The sequence below is a fragment of the Erpetoichthys calabaricus genome, chromosome 1 (assembly GCF_900747795.2).
Source record: "Erpetoichthys calabaricus chromosome 1, fErpCal1.3, whole genome shotgun sequence".
Classification (NCBI taxonomy): domain Eukaryota; kingdom Metazoa; phylum Chordata; class Cladistia; order Polypteriformes; family Polypteridae; genus Erpetoichthys; species Erpetoichthys calabaricus.
Window position 1 is genome coordinate 60,578,402 of NC_041394.2, and position 17,927 is coordinate 60,596,328.

General features: G+C 37.1%; 1 protein-coding gene across 3 annotated transcripts in view; it reads right to left on the bottom strand.

Moving 5' to 3' along the window:
- The window catches only part of gabbr1b (gamma-aminobutyric acid (GABA) B receptor, 1b), a 721,337-nt gene that overhangs the window by 516,279 nt on the left and 187,131 nt on the right, over window positions 1-17,927 (bottom strand). For 2 of the 3 annotated variants that reach the window (XM_051933715.1, XM_028800495.2), the window contains exon 2: window positions 9,467-9,533. The exons of the other annotated variant lie outside the window; for it this stretch is intronic. The gene's annotated coding sequence lies outside the window, so the exon portion shown is untranslated. The remainder of the gene's footprint in view (window positions 1-9,466; window positions 9,534-17,927) is intronic. 3 annotated transcript variants of the gene reach the window in all.

Here is a 17,927-nt window from a genome sequence, read left to right on the forward strand (position 1 = left end):
CTCATTAAACTGTTTTGCAGGTTAGTTTCTGGATATTGGTTGCCCCTGTATCGTTGGTGGATTTCTTCACATTTTTTTATGGAACAAGCAAAGTCTGAGCTCATTCCAAAAAGCATGATTAGTGAATTTTTTGCATCATGAAACTTTACCTTAATCTGTTCCAGAAACACAGGTTTGTCTAAATATAGGTTTTTCTAAAACTGAATTAGTCCAGTTTCAGTGAATCCTAATTTACTTTAGCCTGATTTCATACTAATCCTTTCTGAAACAGACCCCAGGCCAGTAGCAAAATTTACACCCCTCAGGTGCTGTGGTCATTAAGGACAGTTACTTGTGGGTCATTTAAACCACATGCTGCCACAGACACTTTGCTGTCACATTAGTTGCTCTGTAACTGTGTTCATGAGCTCCCTTTTATGGTCCTTTGTTCAGGCTGAGTAATATTTAGGTCTGGCATTTTGGTTTTGAATTTATAGTTTTGTCTTTTTAGAACCTTGAATTTTGAATTTCAATTTAGGTCATCTATTATTTTCTTAATTTATTTCTCACCTTTCGTTCATTTATAATAGTCACAGTTTTCAGTAATTTTCTGGTTTTATGCACAGCAAAACTGCTAGGTATAAATAAACTAATAGTGTTTATTCTTAACTCTTTTTAATGTTCACTTTAAGTGTTAAATTATCACTAGTAACTTTGTGGTGTGTATTATTTATGTACTCTCTTATTTTTTATTATTAGTAGTAATAGTATTAGTAATATTTGTTGTATTACAAATTTGGAATAGTGAATTCTTTCATTAATAAAGCTGAATGTAAATATTGAGTTTGGGCAAGGATTTGAATAGTTTTGACCTGCCCATTTGTCATTGATGATATTTAGATTCAGAGACTATTAACCATTTAAAAGGACTTGAAAATAAGCAGCACTGCAGTAAACCACTTAATAAATTTTAATCTTGCCGTGTTTGTTACATGACACAACATTAACTATTTTCTGAAGCTATATTATAGTTAGATAATATTGTGCACTGTGCCACTGACATTGTAACACACACAAATCCATTTACGTAATGTCAGAATCTATCATCCACATCTTGTTGTTATTATAGCACTAATCTTTTTTTCCCACCCTTTTTTCCATTATTATTTAAATGGTGATTGCTGTGATGTGAATTATTTCACTGTGTTGTATTTGCTGTTGGGCTTGTGCTTTTTTATTTTTTCAGCAAAATGCATCAGAAGTTGTAGATGTATTATTTCATAATCAAAACAGGCCAGATACAGTAATGTAATTCAGTTTTAAATTGCAGTGTGGATTGATGGGTGCGTATACAGAGAATTGATTGCAGTCTTTGTGGCAACACATGAAAATTCCGTGAGGGCTGTGAGCCACTAGAGACAGATATGGCATCATGAACAAAAGAAGTGAACAGATCAGGTAAAAAAAAGCATGTATATTTCTTTCCTTATTTGCTGTTCCTAATAGAAGAAAATGTTATTATTCAATGGGCATTTGTCTGCTCTCTTTGTCTAACTCTCTCCCTGTGATTTATGAGCTTGCAGTAAATTCATGAACTGCTGATGGGAGCTTAGATATAATTAATGTTTAGGTAATGTGTTACAAGTTCACAGATCTGTCATTGGTGCTTTTTTATAATAAAATAGTTGGAAGTGAACAATTTTAAAATAACGTTCAATAAAAAATACAAACAATAACATTGCACATGCTACTTGCAATTGATACGATTATTAAAATAAATATGTGCAAAATATAGCTGTTGAGAACATAAGTGTTTACATGTGAAGGGAATTGAATCAGAAGAGTGATTTTTTTCTCAGACATACAGGAATGGCTAATTATGTACTTATGTCTTCATACCCTCATTACTGCTTTTATGAAAATGTCATGTAGCACTATTTGATTCAATTTAAGACTGGAAAAAGCAAAACATTCATGTTTCTTCTACATAGTGTTTTGAAGCTATTTTTAATTTGAAGTTATTTATGCATTAACCCTCGCATGTTAATACGAGGGTTACACTTTATACATCTTAATTTAGCAAGGGCAAAAATATCCCTATGGTAGCTCAGGACTGAGACCAAGTCCTAGATGAGTGGGCACATAGAGATAAACCCAAAGGGGCTATTAGAGCACACCTCAACGTGGAAAATGTGGGCTACCTGGGACAGCTGAAGGTGGTAGGTCCTGTCAGAGCTAAGGGAGCTTTGGAAAGGATCAGAAGACAATACTGATCCTGGAAAAATCAAAAGGAAATCGTTAACATCTCCTGAAGTCAAGTAGGGGCAGACAACCCTGCACTTATAATGGCAAATGCCTGGAGGTAGCAGAGCTATGGTTTAAATATCTCTTACTGCCAGTTCAGGAATGATTATACAGTCAGTTGTAACCAGGGCAAAGGGTCACTGAGAGGTTGGAAAAGAAAATAGAATATAGAATATATAGAAAACATATAGAGATTTATAGAAAATAAAAAGAAACGGAAAGGAAGATAGAGGAAGTAAATAAATATGTGATGGGAAAGTTGGGAATCCTTCCATCTGATAAACAGGGACAAAAAGTAATGTAGCAAAACCCAGAAATTCAGCATCAGGGTTTGTTTTTTCCTCTGGTTTCCTTTATTACTCTGCAGCTGTCCTAATTATTGTATGTTTTGACAATAAATGCACTATTTGGATATTTATAGAATATATATATAGACTGATGAGCCACATCATGGCTGCTCTCCCATTTATATCCTTTAACAGCATAAATTTAATTATATACAGTATATCATAATATCTGCGGTGGGCTGGTGCCCTTCCCGGGGTTTGTTTCCTGCCTTGCGCCTTGTGTTGGGTGGGATTGGCTCCAGCAGACCCCCGTGACTCTGTAGTTAGGATATAGCGGATTGGATAAAGGATGGATGGATAGGTGAGAAGCAAGAACCAGCAATTCTTCACAAGACAAACCTATGTTCACATCCATACGCCTCATATGCTAATGCACTAGTAAGTCCACTTCTGGAGTATTGTGTGCACTTCTGGGGCTTCGTGTATAAATGGTGCGTACACACAAAAATGTTGTGTATGCCTGTTTCCATGCTCACATTGGGATGTATAAAAACTAAACTTGGCATAAAGCCACGTACATTCTCATGCCAGCTCAAACGTACGCAAGTTTTTGGCTCAGTTTTGCAAACTGGTGGCACCCAGAGTCAAAGCAGTGCTACTGTTCCTGTATGGCTTTTCTTTATTTTTTAGATTCACATCCCTGATGCAGCTTTATGAAGTGTGAGTGTGGAATCACAGCTTACAGCAGATGATTGGAATGAGGATTATCGGGATTCAGCATCGAGCACATGCTGCCTCAGCCATGCGCACAGTCTTTTTGAACTACTTCCATCTGGCAAACACTTCAGAGCCTTTCCTGCACAAACCTCAAGGAACAGTTTCATCCCAAGAGCTACAAACACACTCAATCAAATGCTCCTGGTAGAACTGTTTGTACTTAGAATTACAATTACAATTACCTCACTGTAAACGTGCACTAGAAGCACTGTATGTACATGTATATTGTACTTATGCTTTCATATTGTATAATTTTCATTGTTTTTTATTGTATTATTAATATTATTTTATACACAAATAAATTTATGGAGGATTTGCATATTGCATCTCATTGTATCATACAATAACAATAAAGGAATTCAATTCATTTCAATAGAAGAGAGCACGTATTTACCGATGATGAAGACTGGCTTCTAAGTCAATTTAGATATCCAAGCGCTATCTTCTTGGAGCTCCTGATATCATTTTTAAGATGAAATGCAGTAAAATATGTATATTATATTATACAGATACATTTTTAATTTGATTTCTTGGAAAAGCGGAAGAGGATGGATGGATGGATAATGTATACTGTATGCTTGCTAGAACTGGTGTGACCCTGGATGGATAGACGGATTGAATAATTAAACATGTACTACGAAGATATTTCAATGTTCCTTAAAGGTTTTGAAAAATCGGCGTTCTAAGCTTACAAATGGCCTGACATTAATTACAGAGCTGATTGTGTGTTGATTGGTTACTTGGAGAAAGAAAAGTAAGGACAGGAACTGGGACGTAGTTACGTTTGAAAGAGACAGTACTGCTGCAATAAATGATTTCATCGAGGGTCTCACACAGCACGGCAAGTATCTTGTGGGGGTCAGGAACAATCTCTGGACAGGGCACAAGCTCGTCGCTACCATGTGCCCTAATGTTTAATTCCTATCATCATGACAATGATATCAAGTATACATCTTAGCATTTAAATTGTTCAGAGAGCTGTAATATCATGAATGTAATGTATTCTGTGTCCTGTCAGTGTAAGAGAAAGCTGGTTTAAGAAGCACACACTGAATATGAAGCATTTAATGTGCTACTTTAGGTACGATGGGATTTGAGAACATAGTAAATTAAACAATTTTAAGAAGTTTATGACATTCTACTTTAATGACAATATAAACTATGTGATTAAAGTGGACATTTCGTGATTAAAGTTAACATTTGGACATTTTTTTTCCACTATGTCCCTATTTTGTTTTTCTTTTCTCTGTACCCTAATACGCTTCCATATGACACTCACACAGTGGGCTACGACTCACCTTTTCACAGCGACTTTGATATCTGACCTCTTCTTATTTGTTTCAGGTACTGTGTGACTTTCTGAACTTGAACATTTGAGTTTCTCTGCTACTCTGTTACTCGATCAACTTCCTTTTGTTGTTTATACTGTATCACTGCTTAAACCAACAAATAGTAAGTTTTTCCTTGCCTCTACTTGGTATTCGCTGAAATTCTTTTTTCCCTGTGCTTTTGCCATTGTCTTTACACAGAACTCAAAACATAAGGGGCTATTTATATTGATTTACATATTCAAAGAGGCGTAATTCTGGGAGGAGTCGGGGTGGGGCGGCAGGCGCATGCACAAGCATTACTTTTCATGCTGACTGGGATTTATGTAGTGGAAGAACATGGAAGTTGGCATATGCACAGATTTATGCATCTGGATTTTTTTGGGTAATGGATGTATAGATGATCATAATATAAAACTAGCAATTACTTCATTAAAAAAATATATATTATTGCTGCTTATTTTATCATATTTTATGTTTGTATTCATTAATGGACAAAAAATAATAGCTATGGAGTGCCTCAATGGCTTTTTTTTATTATGACTTTGGTTTATTTTTCATGTATATCCATCCATGCACATCTGACCCATACCAAATGCATCAGTTTTAAGCAGTATTAGGTGAGAAACAAGAACCACCAATTCTTCACAAAACAAATCTATGTTCACATCCACAAGCCTCATTTCCACTTTTGTCCGTACTCCATGTTTTAGTGTGAATTCTATGCACAGTGTTATAAATGAGGTCCCTGGTCACCACAGTATAAGAAAGACATAGCAGCACTTGAAGCTGTGCAGAGGAGAGCAACCAAGTTCATTCCAGGACTTAAGGGCATGTCCTACTCTGACAGACTCAAAAACTTAAACCTGATTGAGCAGGATAGACTGCATGGGGACCTAATCCAGATATTCAAAATCCTCAAAGAAATTGATAAAGTAGATCCAGCAGCATTTTTTCAGCTTAAGGGTGAATCACAGAGTCAACATCAGTGATAATTATGGGAAAGTGAATTTGAAACTGAAGCCAAGAATCTCTTCTTTACACAAAGAGTTGTGGGACTTTGGAACAAACTAATGAGACAAGTAGTTGAGGCAGACACCTTAGCAACCTTTAAGTAAAATCTGGATGAGATATTAGGGACAGCATAGCGATTAGCTAAACAAATGGGCTGGGTGGATTGAATGGTCTTCTCTCGTTTGACAGATTTCTTATGTAATTATATATGAATGGTATTGAAATATCAAAGGGAAATAAAAAACTTGTGAGAATATTTGAAAAAATAAGTATAGTAAATTCTATACAGACACAGATAATCCCTGATGCTGCATTGAAACAGTGATATCCATTGCTCCACCATGTTGTCCATTTTCATGTTAATTACTAATTTAGACAAACAGACAACATGGAGTAATTGTGACGTTCCTTTACATTTATATTTTCAGGCCATTTCCCCTTGTGAGAGATTCAAAAAATTGAGGAAGGTGGACCCTAGGAACAGACTTAAACTCCTAGTTAGGGAATTCTAGATATTGTCTAGCCCTGGATGGAGCAGAACTCTTTAAAATTAAATTGCAATAAAACTGAACTCCTGCAAATTGGGACTAAAATGCAACTTAATAAAATGAGCTCCTTCCCAGTCCATCTTGGCAGTGATCTCATCAGACCTGCCTCTACTGTAAAAAATCTTGGTGTCATTTTTGATTCCTCCTTCACTTATTCCGCCCACATAAATCACATTAAGAAACTTTCTTACTTTCACCTCCGTAACATATTCCGTGTTCGCTCCTTCCTCTCCTTCTCTAATGCTGAGAAACTTGTCCATGCTTTTATCACATCCCGCATCGATTATTGTAATTCCCTACTGGCAGGTGCTCCTTCTAATCTTATATCACAGCTCCAGCTTATTCAAAACTCAGCTGCAAGAGTCCTTACTCGAACCAGCAGCAGCGAGCACATCACACCCATCTTGCTCCGCCTTCACTGGCTCCCTGTGTCCTACAGAATCAAATATAAAATCCTACTAATAACCTACAAAGCTTTAAATAACCTCGCACCAAACTACATCAGTGACCTTCTCCATCACTATGTGCCTGCCCGCCCACTAAGGTCCTCTGATTCTGGTAATCTTGTTGTGCCCCTCACTAATCTACACTCCATGGGTGACAGTGCCTTCAGCTGTATAGCGCCCAGACTCTGGAATGACCTACCAAAATTAATCAGGTCAGCTGACTCCATGAATTCTTTTAAAAAACAACTCAAAACTCATCTGTTCAGAAAGGCTTTTAGCTCTACTTGACTTTATCACCCTTCTCTCAGTTTACCTTTATGTCAAGTTGCTAATGTAACCTGTATGTGTGTGCTAGACCATCAATTATGTTGTCTGTTTTTTTTTTTCAGAATTTACTGTCTTAATCTTCTTTATTTATTTATCTGGTTTGTACAATGCTATATACGGTATATTCTTTCGTTCTTTATTTATTCTGTAAGTGCCTTGAGCATGGGAAAGGCGCTATATAAATAAAATGTATTATTATTATTATTATTACTGTAAGGAGCTCTAGAATATTGAAGCTCAACTCCATATCACGGCATAGTGTTTCTAAAAAAAGATACATGGCCTCATAATTGCAAATCAGATATATGTAAAGACATTCATGTGTTTGTTTATGTATGTATGTATCCTATTTAGGTTATTCTAAACTGTATAACTATTTCTACCCATTACATGGTCATATAGCTTTGACTTCTTTGTCACATGGGTGTAATTTACAGAATTAATACTAAACTTTGTAGTCCTATCTGAACTACAGCCACAAACTGCAATGTCTTTACTAAAAATGCACTTTTGCAAGATAAAAATGTAACATCAGCATGTTTTAGAATTTCTCTTATCATAGTATAACTTAAAGAACAGCAGAAAGGAAATATATTATGTCAGAGGTAAAGGAATAATGTACATAAGACTTCAAGAAAAAGGGAATACCTCATGCATCAATATGTAAAGCCTACATTGTGAAAGCATAAAGACAGTTTTGAACCACAGAATTATTTCAATTCTCTGATGAAAGTAAGCCTGAGAACACAGACCGATTGTTTTATAACTTTTTTGTTGACATTAAATGACCATAAGATGTGCAGGCATGAAACTAGTTTGACAAAGTATAAAAGTCAAAATTGGTCAAAGCTGACATAATTTGGGGTTTTTATAAGAAATATAATGATTTAGTTCATGAGGTAGAAGTACCTAATAAACAAGAGATGCTTCGCTAAAATTTTTGAAATATTAAAATGTATGTTCAACTTAAATGTTTAAAGTCTAAATATTCTTGGTTGTAATAGAAATTTGTCATTTTTCACCTTCTGATAGAGGTCTATAGATGCCTAGATCAATCATAAAGGGTCAAAAATCAAAAATAACATTATATTCATAATCACTGACCAAGAAATAGTCTAAAACAATACCCCACATGCTTACATTTGAAATTTGTCATTTTTAGCCTTTTGGGAGTAGCTCTTAGGATGCTAGGACAACCAGAAAAGAGTTAAATATCTGAAATATATTCATGATTAGCTACCTTGAAATGACATAAAACAACACTCCATGTGCCTATATTACTATTACTATATTACTGTTCCCCCTTTTTCGAAGTGTTGCGAAAAGTGCCTCCATTAGGGGCTGAAACCCTGTGGGTGGTTGATGTGGTATGTATAATTTCAAGTCATTCTGATTATTTTTGATGAAAACACCTGTTGGTTTACACTTTATTATAAGGGTACAATTTCCTGCAAAAATATGGTCTAAAAAGGTTTTTTGGGGGTTTGGAGAAACTAAAATAGAGGGTACCCCCGAAAATCTTGATTCTTCCATAAATGGACATCAAGATGAGTTGAATGATATATCGCATGTGTAAGTTTTCTCGTCCTGGCGAATCAGAAGGTTCATAAGTGTTTCTTATAAATACATTAAACCTGAGAGGACATCCTTGTTTGCTTTGCTCTTGATTGATTTGCTCCAGAGTAACATATGAGGACTCTTTCAAGTGCTGACAGGCAGAGGATTTCAGTTATCTTATTGGAGAAAGAATTGCCCGTCACTTTGATGTGAAAACATACTGTTGCATTGACTACAAGCAGATGCTTTATGCAGTTGTTAGCAACAAAAGTGGCCTATCAAGCAATTGCCACATGTTACAGCAGTAATCTTTTACACATTAGAAAGCCAAACTTCATCTTATTTTTATTGGATAAAAGCCTGTCCACTGAAAAGGAAGTGATCATAGTTATTAAGAATATAAACTGTACCCACCGCCCCACCCTCACCCAACGTAATGTTGTTTAGAGCCATTTTTACTGCTATCTAAAAGATTTTGTAACCTAAACCTAGTGAGGACTCTTTTTAAATGCTGGATATTTCAGAAATCTGCCCAGGTAACAATATGCTGTCACTTTAATATGATAACAGGTGTTTGAATATGGGACAGCCTAACACAGATCTGCTTGTGCTCACAACTCAAGCGTCCTAAAAAGCAATTGCTATGAATTACAGAAACAGATGTACATCCATCTGAATAGTTTTTACATATGATATTTTGCAATATATATACTGTATATATATATATATACACTGTATATATACAAAATATTCGATTGACATTCATTTCAGTTGCTATTGCTAATGGAGTTGGAGGCTACTAACACAAAAGGTAACTTAAAATTAGTATTAATGCAACATGCAAATAAAAATCCAGGATAACCATTTAGAATGCATTCATGTGGAAATATGTTACTCACTTTACTGTCAGTAGTTAAATCCTTAGGATCTACACATTAGTAAGCTCTGTTTTTACCAGGTGATTTCCTACAAGAAAAAAAAGAAAATACCAAAATGACTATAAAGATAATAATTGACTATTCACACAAAAACAATAGCCTTCACTACCATTCAGTTATGCTGGCTAGGAAACACACAAATACTCAAGTACCATGACGTAAAACATAATTAAGCACTGAACAGCAGCTCAGAAGGAGTTGATCCAGTAAAAACTATGAGATTGAAAGTATCATTTCATAGCCAGTAACCCTGAAGTGACATCCTAGCAACTGCTCACTACAACAGAACTGAAAACTAATTACAGTGCATCTTTATTTATTCTGTGAAAACCTGCTTTGCTGTAGTTAAAGGGTACTGACATAAAACATAATAGAGTATGGTGGCTCTGCATTTCACTGGTATTTTAAAGGTGACTGACCTCATAACACAATCAATATTTCTTCAATGAAAGAATGAAAATCCAAATAAAGCTAACAACACAATTACTTTGAACGAATACTTCTTAAAAAGAAATAATAAAATTGTTAGAGCTGCTAAGGCTCACTGCTTGATTGCACAAAAGATATAAAGAGCTTAAATCAGTTCTGCTTAGCAGAACTTGACTTCTCTAATGTGGAAGATTCAGCAATCTCCAGAGATCAAGAGGACTGCATCATGTCACCACCATCTGAAATCTGTGATACTAAGGGACCTGTCACTTTCTGTAATAGTTAGATATTTGCAGTCAGCTCCATATAATCTAATCTTGTAGCTGGAGAACATTTTAATTAACTTGTACTACTGTGAGAGAAAAGAAGCTTATTCTTCATCAGGCATGTGCAGCACCATTCAGAATTGTCTGAAAAAGCTCATCTCGCAGGAGTTCTTCCTTCTATTTTTTGAAGAATTTGCTTGTATGGTTTTAAAAATGACTATGATTTTAATATTTGGGTGCAATTGCCTGAAACCATCAAATACTATTAAAGCTGTCATGTGTTGCTTTAAAAGCACTGGGTCCTTGTGACCAAGGTCTCCTGCAGAGTGGGCGTGCCCTGAATTTCTGAAACATAATGAATCTTCATTCACTCAGTGTTTTACTCAACACGCATTGCCTTAAGCCTGCCTGGTAGCTTGAGGTTGCAATGAATTTATTAGCATTTAAAACCTGCTGAAGGAAAATTAGAATGAGAGCGGCACCATTTAAAAAGTCCTTGTTTGTGTGATTATAGTGTGACACAGTGAGCAGTGCTGCAGCCTCGCAGATTCAGTGTCCTGGATTCAGATTCCATGCCCAGTTGTTTCTGGTGTTAAGTTTACACATTCTCCTTGTGTCTGAGTGTGGTTTTCTCCTGTATCCATAGAGATATGCAGTTAAATTACTTGGCCAAATTGGTCTTGTGGCAACGTATGCATGAGTAGATCCAGTGTGAAGGATGTGTGCCTTGTTCAGAGCTGTTTCTCAATACCTGGGGACTTATTTATAAAACTTTGCATGATTTCAAGCATGAATATACACGTACACTAAAAATCAGGAAAATGCGCATGCTAAAAAAAAATTAGATTTACAAAACCTAGTGCATGGACATTTTATCCTTTATAAATCATAATCATCTTGGAAATTTGCATTCGTGAATGCTCCTCAAACCTTGTCCAGTTGCCACCCTGAAACAACCACATATGGACTATGCTAATCAATTTCATACATATGCAATCATGATGCTGCAGAACCTCATTGGAGGGTAGAGCAGCCTCCCACATGGCGTAACTAGTAGTATGAGAATGAAGTTTTTATTCTCTAAGTTAAAGGCATCTAAAAATCCTTCATTTGGTGGCCTAAGCACAGGTGTCAGCAACAAGCGCAAATATGTTAAATGGCAACATGTTACTGCTAGCATAAATGCTGTGAGCTCCAGCAGCATCATTTCTGTAGTAAAATGAATAAATAAATAAGTTCCAGTCTCTGGTGACAAAGAGAATTACTAGTCACTGACAGAGTGACGAGAGGAGAAGAAAATACATCTACACTCTCTGATTTTGATCTGCAAGTGGTATTTGTAATTGGAGATATCTTTTTTGGAGGCATTATGCCAGAGCAGTTCTGACGACTGTCAGTTTCATCTTGGCATCACAAATGACTTGATAACAGAATGTAACTTCTTATGGTTAACAAAAACAGCTTCATTCTCGCTAGGTGCCCTAATTGCAATATGAGTCCCTCTCTCCGGAAATTACCATTAATCTTCTGCAGCCAGGTGTTACATGGGCATCCCCTTGGCCTGGTTCACCAGTTCGGGTCCTCAGCCAGCCGAGTCACCCTGAGGGTATTGCACCACATGGCTGTAGTGCCATAACTAATAGTCTCTCACAATGCAGGTAATGTGCCTTATTCGGAACTCTGTGAGCAACCGCTTATTCGACAGAATGACAAACCAACAGTACCCAAGGATTCTCCAAGGAGACACAGTACCGAAGGAGTCCATTCTTCATCTCTGGTCACTGGATAACGTTCATATCTCACAACCATAGAGCAAAACAGGAAGCACCAGAACTCTAACTTGGACCTTCGTCCTTTAGCAAAGATATCAGGAATGCCTCACATCCCTTTCCAACAACCTCATGACCCCCCCATACTATCCCAATCTATCTACTGACTTCATAGGAAAAGTCATCAGAAACATGAATGTTACTTCCCAGGTAAATATACACTGCACAAGAAGTTCTGTGTGGTCACAAAATATACTGCTCAAAAAAATTGAAGGAACACTTTTTAATCAAAGTATAGCATCAAGTCAATGAAACTTCTTGGCTATTGATCTGGTCAGTTAAGTAGCAGAGGAGATTGTTAATCAGTTTCACCTGCTTTAGTGTTAATGAAATTAACAACAGGTACACTAGAGGGGCAACAATGAGACGAACCTCAAAACAGGAATGGTTTAACATGTGGAGGCTACTGACATTTTTCCCTCCTCATCTGTTTTTTCACTAGTTTTGCATTTGTCTATGGCCAGTGTCACTATTGGTAGCATGAGGCAATACCTGGGACCTCATGTATAACGGCGTGTGTAGAACTCACACTATAACATGGCGTAAGCACAAAAGCGGGAATGGGCGTACGCACAGAAAAATCCAGATGCAGGAATCTGTACGTACGCAAACTTCCACGTTCTTCCGCTACATAAATCCCGATCAGCGTGAAAAGTAACGCACGTTCATGTGCCTGCTGTCCCGCCCCAACTCCTCCCAGAATTACGCCTCTTTGAATAAGCAAATCAATATAAATAGCCCTTAAGCCAAGCCTTCTGTGAAAAGACAATGGAAAAAGCATGGGGGAAAATATAAGAATTTCAGTGAATACCAAGTGGAGGCAAGGAAAATCATACTATTTCTTGGTTTAAACAGTGGTATAAACAAGAAAAGGAAGTTGATCGAGTGACATAGTGTTGGAGAAACTCGAAAGCTCAAGTTCGCAAAGTCGCACAGTGCCTGAAATAAAAAAGAAGTTGTCAGATATCAAAGTCGCCGTGAAAAGCCGAGTCGTAGCCCACAGTCTGAGTTTCATATGAAAGCTTATTAGGGTACAGAGAAAAAAAATAGGCACACAGTGGGAAAAAAGCATGAAATGTCAACTTTAATCTCGAAATTTCCACTTTGATCACATAGTTTATTTTGTCATTAAAGTAGAACATCACAAACTTCATCTTAAAATCGTTTAATTTACTAGTTGCTCAAATCCCATCGTAACTAAAGTAGCACGTTAAATGATTTGTTTTGTATTTGATCATCTATGTGCTTTATGTGTGTGAATCACTACGTGCTTACCAGCTTTCTCTTCCTCCAACAGGACACAAAATCCATTACATTCGTAATATTACAGCTCTCTGAATAATTAAAATACTGCGATTTATACTTGATATAATATTCATGATGATAGGAGTTAAAGCATGTTATTAAACATTGGAACACAGTGGTGCAGTGATTGTGCGCGACCTTTGATGAAATAATTTATTGTAGCAGTACTGTCTCTTTCAAACGTACTAACCCCCAATTCCTGTCCTTCTGTTTCTTTCTCCAAATTCCTAATAGCTACACAATCAGCTCTGTAATAGACGTTAAGCCATCTGTAAGCTTATAACGCCGATTCTTCAAAACATTTAAGGAACGTTGAAATAACTTCGTAGTACATGTTTAATTATTCTATCCTTCACGCCAGTCCCAGTGAAGCATACAGTGCGAGGCAGGAACAATCCGTGAATGGAGCGCCAGATCCTTGCTACCGTAGTGACACCGTGTCCTTTAATTATTAACAATATAGATTATTTAAATGAAGTTAAAGTTTTATCTGTATAATATAATAGACATATTTTGCTGCATTTCATCTTAAAAATGATATCGTCATCATATGTAAATACGCTCTTTATAAAGTGGCTCAGGTTGTGCAATATTATAACTGTAGTGCAAGTTTACAGTGAGGTGATTGTACTTATAAGTACAAACAGTTCTACAAGGAGCACTTGATGAACTGATTGATTGCGTTTAGAGCTCTTGGGATGAAACTCTTTCTGAACCGCGAGGTCCATACAGGAAAGGTTTTGAAGCATTTGCCGTGTGAGAAGCAGTTCAAATAGGAAGCATGGCTGAGGTAGCGTGTGCTTGATGCTGCATACCAATAATTCTCTTTCCGATCAGCTGCTCCAAGTGGTGCAGTGAGAGTAATATGGAAAAACATGATCCGCTGTGGCAACCCCTAACGAGAGCAGCTGAAAGAAGTAAAAGAAGGTGCAGTGAGAGTAACAACGCTAAAGCAGTTATGGTATTTGGAATAGTTTGACCATTCCGTGGACCATTATATTGTTACTGGTTAATTACAATCAGATGCATTAAACTAATAAACGACATGCAGTTAATTTCAGTGTATTTATAAAGCCGCGTCATGGATTGTCTGTTACATTTACAAGAAAGGGTAACCACACAGGAACAGTAGCACTGCTTTGACGCTGGGTGCCGCCAGTCTGCAAAATCGAGCAGAGAACTTGCGTATGCCAGGGTATGACGTACCGTGGAAATGTGCGTGGCTTTATGCCAAGTTTAGGTTTTATACATCGCGATTTGAGCGTGGAAACATTCGTACGCAACATTTCTGTGCGTACGCACCGTTTATACATGAAGCCCCTGGACCCTACAGAGCTTGCACAAGTAATCCAACTTCTCCAGGATGGCACATCAATACGTGCCATTGCCAGAAGGTTTGCTGTGTCTCTCAGCACAGTCTCAAGGGCATGGAGGAGATTCCAGGAAGCAGGCAGTTACTCTAGGAGAGCTTGACAGGGTCCCTCGTAGAATGTCCTTAAACCATGGAGCTCGATTGGCATTTGCCATAGGTATCAGAATTGGCAAGTCCACCATTGGCGCCCTGTGCTTTTCACAAATGAGAGCAGGTTCATCCTGAGCACATGTGACAGACGTGAAAGGGTCTGGAGAAGCCATGGAGAACGTTATGCTGCCTGTAACATTGTTCAGCATGACCGGTTTGGTGGTGGGTCAGTGGTGGTCTGGGGAGGCATATCCATGGAGGAACACACAGACCTCTACAGGCTAGACAATGGCACCTTGACTGCCATTAGGTATCGGAATGAAATCCTTGGACCATTTGTCAGACCCTATGTTGGTGCAGTGCTTTCCTGGGTTCCTCCTGGTGCACGACAATGCCCGGCCTCATATGGCTGAAGCATGCAGGCAGTTCCTGGAGGATGAAGGAATTGATACCATTGACTGGCCCCCACACTCACCTGACCTAAATCCAACAGAACACCTCTGGGACATTATGTTTCAGTCCATCTGACGCTGCCAGGTTGCACTTCAGACTGTCCAGGAGCTCAGTGATGCCCTGGTCCAGAACTGGGAGGAGATTCCCCAGGACACCATCCGATGTGTCATTAGGAGCATGCCCCGACGTTTTCAGGCATGCATACAAGCACGTGGGAGTCCTATAAACTACTGAGTATGATTTTGAGTTGCTGCAATGAAATTTCGGCAAAATGGACTAGCCTGCTGGGGTGTCTTTGAATTCAGCCCCATTAGGTTGTTCTCAAGGTGTTCCTTTAATTTTTTGAGCAGTTTATATGCCCTGGTCCAAATGTAGAACTACTCCAGGCCCATTTGTAATCACAGGAAGGACCAGAAGTAAATACAGATGTCAAAATAAGGCCACCAGAGACTCCTAGTGAATTTGGATTTAAAAGGACAGGTGTTGGTATGAGGTCAGCTGTTGTGAGGAAGAAAACATTTTTCTTCAGTGCTATTGTAAGAAATTGCCAATACCTCTACTGAGATTCAAAAATATTATATTGTGTCAGATATCTCTTAAATATTCAATAAATGTTATATACGGGTTTGGATAAGTATTCCAAAATCATTACAAAATCACTCTAAATCAGACTGGTGTAAATGGGTGTGAAATTGATCTTATTAAGCACGTTAGAAAGTGAAAGGATAGGCAATATTTCTTTTGTTTAAGATCGCACTTGCAATGCACATTTTGATTCTTCCCTATTAAACATGATTTATTTATACAGCAGTTTGTGTTACCTTTCAGTTGTATACTTAAATATTATTTCATGTTCCTGCTTTCATTCATAGCTGTAAATTTCTAATGGAAATATGCAGCTATGAAAACAGAATTTACGTCTGCCTTTTAAAAAGCAGCCGATTAGTTTCTTTTTCCTGTTCTGCATAAAAACACGCTTCCTCAATTGGACCCATGGATGTGTTTGTCTGACAAGGTTGTTGCCTTCAGTGGATGAAGGAAGAAACCTACATTTTCTATTTCTCTTGTCAATAAAGATTTTAATATCCCAATATGCCTTTTTCAGGATTGTTTTCCCTGCATTCACGTTCACTTCATCCTTTGTTTTACAGCCCATGTAGACCTCCATTTCCTTGCACAGATATTCTTAATGGTTAATGTCCTGTGTTTGTGTGGGTTTCACTCTAGGTACTCTTGTTTCCACCATCCCCATAGATGTGCTGGTTAGGTTAATTGTCAACTGTAAATTGTAAATCCAAAGCTGCCAGGATAGATACAGCCCTTCAAGACCCTGAAATGGGCTAACATAGTATGAGAATGACATTTTTATATTCCTTTAGTGCTTTCTTTTCCCCCTAAGTAATATTCACTGGTCTGCTTATTACTACATTATTACAGACAATTTCCTTCATTTTCTATACCCTTGTGTATTTTTTCCTGATCATTTTGCCCACAGTTTTCAGTTTTTAAACAAATATTTACAGTTCTTCAAGAACTTATTAAAGAAAGTGCATAATTGGGCCATAGAGGTCCTTTAAGATCTTTTACAATACGTATACAAAACATTATTATTAATTTTGCCTTGGCTGATGCCTTTGTCCACAGCAACATGTTCAGAATACAGTACAATTTTTTAATTACTTTTTTTACTGTTAGACCACTACTAGCTAAGTGACTTACTCAGGGTCACACATTATATCTGAGATAGGAATTAAACCATCAACCTTGTGCTTTCGCAGATAATCTAAATTATAGCTAAAATAAAGCCAGCTGACACATGGAACAAAATGATTTTATAATAAACATATTTACATTCATTTATATTAGGCATTTAGTAACAAATGTAGAGCATTGTTCCTCAGAAAAAGTGTAAAAATAATACAATACAATAATACAAGAACACATCATGTGAATATGTTAACATGACAGGAGAATCTTTATATTTGTTTGGATGGCACTTTGGAAGAGGTACTTGTAGAGCAGACCGCCATTAACTGGAGTTATTTAATGGGGTCCCAGGTGATTAAGTAGTTCAAATTTCATGGATAATCAAACTGCCCAATGGGTCCAGGTGGAGATGATTGTTATGGAAGAAGTAACCATATTGGCAAAGAGAACAAAAGAGTGTGCTTTGAGCAAAGAGTAAACTGTGGCGTGAATCTGCTAAGTATAATAAGGTCACATCCATAAGGTATGGTGTCTTTTTATAAAGTAAGCACGTAAATAAACAAAAGATGATAATCTGGCAATTGCTGTTTCAGAAAGACACTATCCACTGTTGTTTTCTGTTGCAGCTAAACCGAAAATCAGTTAACTGTAGATACTTTACATAATATACTGTATATGCTGTAAGGTAAGCTTTAATTTGTGTGTTTGTATCATCTTTATTAATTTAGAAGGAATTCAAATAAATGCAGCCTAACTCGACTGGTGATAAATGTCTTTTCATTGAGAAGAAGGTCACAGGCTATTTTTCAGCCATAACTGTCTAGTCTTCTCCCACCTACAGAACTCATACTGAGATGTTCACACTTAAAAGAATATTAATCAAATGAAACATTTTCAATTAAATGAAAGAATAACAAAATGTTTCGCATTTGAGGTTTGGCTCTAAAATGACCTGTTTTTAGTTATGAAAT